We start from the raw sequence: 5,056 nt of genomic DNA on the forward strand, positions 1-5,056 counted from the left end.
TTTAAGGGAAAAAATTTTTTTAAAACCTTTTTTTTTTTTTTTTTTTTTTTTTTTTTTTTTTTTAAGAAACATTTGGTGCGACTTAAATTTTATAAAAAGATTCGGGATGCTACAGTTTGGTATTAGAGCTTAAGTTTATTTTTCTGTAGACACATTATGATTATGTGTGATTTAGAAGTTTTAAAAAAATACTGTCCACATGTGAACAGTAACACGAGTTACTGTTCACGCGTGACTGTACACGGTGTGAACAGTAACCATGCTAAAACAAAAAAAAAAATGAAGCGAGTTCACGGGCCTTAAGCATGTCTTTACAGTTTTAATTTTAATTGCTGTAAATATTGTGTGTGCATGATTAATTAATTGTGATTAGAGCCTACCTTTGGACTTTGAATTTATGGAACTACGTTTCATGCTTATTTATTTATCGTCGATAATGAACGAATATTATGTGGTAATTATTTACAAGCAATAATTGAGATGAAAAGTGATTTTTTCAAAGGTTTTGATGAATGGTTTAGACAAATGATTTTTTAGTTCTTGAAAATTTCAACATAGTCATATCTTGTTATGGTACATTCAAATTTTGAAGTTCATAAAATTTTCCTTTAGTTGTTCATATATAGACACATATGTATGTATTTGTAACATTCAAAAAAAAAAAAATGATGAATGGAAGTTTTATTTTAAGGATGTTGTCCATTGACCATATGCGAAATTCTATAGAGATTTATATACAACTTTATGTATGAACATGAGTGGGATTCGTGATAAAAACTATTAAATTAAACGTGGTTTTATGCGAATTAACCATTTCTTAAAGCAAGTATAAGGTGAAGAGATTATGCACACATAACCCTCAATAGACCACCCTCCAACAACCCTAAGGTATGTAATTGGTGAGGAAATAAAGTATTAAATTCAAATTTTAATGTCACTTTACATCTTGTATTGCATACTCTTAAGTTTCATGACATTTACAAGTCTTCCTTCTGATAGTTTATATATCATGTAAAGCTTGATTTTTATTCCTTTTGTAAATGTATACTCGAGCATGAAATACGCTATATCACCATTACAAAAACTTAAGCATAATATGTTGGGCTTGGAACTAGAATGTAACGGATGACTTACTATTAAATTCCTTTAGGAAATGGCACCACCACCTACCCACATGAATTTGGTGCGTGAATTACTACGAGTGGTACAACAATTGAGCAGATAGAGCCAAGCACCAGCACCATAGAATGTATTGCCACAACAAAATGCATCCATTTGTCCCTAGACCCATCTCAGTGGTTGAACAGTTTCGTAGGTACAAGCCTCCGACTTTCGACGGTGGTTCCGACCTACTAGCTGTTGAGGAATGGATTAGAGGTCTAGAGTGCATCTTTCGACACATTGCTTGCACAGATGCATAAAAAGTACTATGCACAGAATTCATGCTAGTTGGAGTAGTTGGTCACTGGTGGAAATCTGTCTCACGCACTAGGACAGAAGAGCAATAGCGTAACTTGACTTGGGAGCAGCTTAAGGATGAGGTGATGTCAAAAGACTTTCCACAGGCCTTGAGAGACTTAAAGGAATTAGAGTTTCTACAACTCAAAAACATGTCACTTACTAATTACGAAAGGCAATTCGAGCAGCTCTCAAGGTATGCCCTGCACTTGGTGGATACAAAAGTTAAGAAGATTAAAAGGTTTGAAAATAGACTACGCTCGGAGATCAGCATGATCATTATGTCCCATCGTTTCACTTTATATCATGAAATGCTGGAGAGGGCTCATGCGATTTTATATCAGAGAATACATTCGAACAACATGCCAACAGAGCAAGGAGTCACTGGGAAAAAGAAAGTGGAGTGATCTGAGCAAGAACAAATGTAATAGGCAGAACAAAAGACCAAACACAGGAGTTCGTATCGGGGGGATGAGTGGGAGTGTTACAACTTGTCCTAAGTGTAACAAACTCTATCGAGGTGAATGCTCATTTGGGAAGAACATGTGTTTCCAATGTGGTAAGCCTGGATATATTGCTTTGCACTATACAGAGCCTCCACGAAAGAAAGACGACAACCAGGATAAGAATCCAAAAGAAAATGCTTGAGTTTTTGCACTGAATCCAAGAAGTTTACCAGAATCCGCAAAAAGTTTACCAGAATCCAAATGTGATAGCGAGTATTTTATTTATTTATTTATTTTACATACATGTTTATGTTCTTTTTACTTAGAACTAAACATTGCTTTATCTCTGCCCCTTGGTCGCTACGTCTAATACTATAATTACAAAGACAGGTATTCAATTAATATTTGATGTACTTGTTTACTTACTTTTTGACTCTGGAGCTACAAATTATTTTATCTCTGCATCCTTTGTCATTAAGTCTAACTTCGCATGTGTGAGAACAAATAATGAATTAGAGGTTAGCATCCCTTTAGGGAGAACTCTTTGCACTAATCAGATGATTAAGTCTACAAAGCTAAAGATTGACAGGAAAATATTAGAGACAGACTTATACCTTTTGGAGATGAAAGATTTCGACGTTATTTTAGGCATGGATTGGTTGGGACTTAATCATGCAACCATTCAATATCACGAGAAAGAAGTGCTATTTCATAGACCGGGAGAGGAAGAGTTTCGCTTCTTTGGAGCAAAGTTCAAATCTCTACCTTGTCTTGTATTGGCTATACAAGTGGAGAAGATGTTGAGAAAGGAGTCATGCCAAGGATTCTTAGTTGATATCATCGGTTCCCAACATACAAAAATGATTGTCAATGATATTAATATAGTGCAAGAATTTGCAAACATATTTTCAGAAGATTTAAAAGCATTCTACAAAATAGACAAATGGAATTTACAATTGATTTGGTTCCCGAAGTAGCACCAGTATCTAAGACCCCATACCAAATAGCACCGAAAGAACTTCAAGAATTGAAGTTACCATTAGAGGAGTTGCTGGAGAAAGGTTTCATTTGACCGAGTGTATCTCCTTGGGGCACTCTTGAACTTTTGGTAAATAAGAAGGATGGGAGTATGAGGATGTGCATTAACTACCGAGAATTGAACCATCTAACCATCAAAATAGATACTCGCTAGCAAGAATAGAAATTTATTCGACTAGTTAAGGGGTGCAACAGTGTTTTCAAAGTCGACTTGAGGTCGGGGTATCATTAACTGAAAATTAAGGCAAGTGATATACCGAAAACTACTTTCAGGACTCGTTATAGACACTATGAATTTACTTTCATGCCTTTTGGCTTCAAATAGATTTGTAATTTACAGCAACGCCTCCAAGCAGGGTTTGGGTTACGTACTGATATAGCATAGAAAAGTGGTTGCTTATGCCTCGAAACAGTTGAAATAGTATGAACAGAACTATCCAACGCATGACTTAGAGCTTGCAGCGGTAGTTCACGCCTTAAAGATATGGCGTCATTATCTCTATAGTGGGAAGCGTGAAATATATACAGACTATAAAAGTCTCAAATACTATTTTCACACAAAAGGAACTGAATATGAGATAAAGGAGATGTTTAGAGCTAATGAAAGTTTACGACTGTACAATTCATTACCATCCAGGTGAGGCCAATGTAGTCACAGATGCTTTAAGTAGGAAGATCGGATCGCAATTAGCAGTTTTACCCACAGTGCAGGAACACTTGATAAAGGACTTTGAGAAATTGAGATTAGAAGTTATCACGCCATCGACTAAGACTACAGCGAGAATTAGAGCGTTCAAGATTCAACCTACACTTCAGAATCGAATCAAGGAAGCACAAAATAAGGATCCATTTTTACAAAAGATAAAGGCCGAGATTGGTACAAATAAATGTATAGGGTTTGAAGTTTCTGCAGATAATGCACTGACTTTTAAAAGAAGATGTTGTATACCTAAGGATGAAAGTATAAGAAATGAGATATTGGAAGAGACTTGCTCTACCCCCTTATTTTGAACATCCAGGTGGTACGAAAATATATTGAGATCTTCGAGATATATTTTGGTGGAGAAACATGAAGAGAGGAATTGGTTTGTTCGTGGAGAAATATATTATTTGTCAACAGGTCAAGACAGAACATCAAAGGTCATCAGGACGGCTGAAACCATTAAATATTCCAGAATGGAAATGGGAACACATAACGATGGACTTTGTGGTAGGCCTCCCGAGGCAAGCAAAACGTCACAATGCTATCTGGGTGGTGGTTGGTCGTCCAACGAAGTCAGCCCATTTTTTGCCAATCAAAATAAATTTCAACATGGAACAACTCGCACAGTTATACATCAAAGAGATAGTTAGATTGCATGGAGTTCTAGTAACCATTAAATATTCCAGAATGGAAATGGGAACACATAACGATGGACTTTGTGGTAGGCCTCCCGAGGCAAGCAAAACGTCACAATGCTATCTGGGTGGTGGTTGGTCGTCCAACGAAGTCAGCCCATTTTTTGCCAATCAAAATAAATTTCAACATGGAACAACTCGCACAGTTATACATCAAAGAGATAGTTAGATTGCATGGAGTTCTAGTCAGGGGTATTATTATAAATGACCTGCTACTATTCATTTTTGATAAAATGTCTATTATACCCTTAATGAAATAATTTATCATATATTGCACAAGATATCCTTAATTTATTGGGATAGTTTTAAATTCCTCTATTTCTCTCATTTCGAGTTTTAATGTATAATTTCATCCTTTGATCTAATAAATTGGCATAATCTGTAATATAATTGTCATGTAATTTACTAAGATTATCAAATTCCTTCGATAATATATCCATAATCTCTAATTGAGAATAAATATTTTCTATTTTTTCCATTAATCTATCTAACAGATTATCTAATCCTTTAATTGTATAACCTGGCATTATTCAAATAATTCCTTGCAAACTTTATGAATAATAACATATTTAGATAAGTTTTTTGCAAACATGAACAATAATAATCCCTACAATTCTTTCAAGATATTAGAAGAATTCTTTCTAAATTTAACAAAGACAATAATTTTACCTTACTTTTGATCTTAAATCTGTATTCTTAGAACCGAGTGACCTTCA

This window comes from Olea europaea, chromosome 10, assembly GCF_002742605.1.
Source record: "Olea europaea var. sylvestris chromosome 10, O_europaea_v1, whole genome shotgun sequence".
NCBI classification, from domain to species: domain Eukaryota; kingdom Viridiplantae; phylum Streptophyta; class Magnoliopsida; order Lamiales; family Oleaceae; genus Olea; species Olea europaea.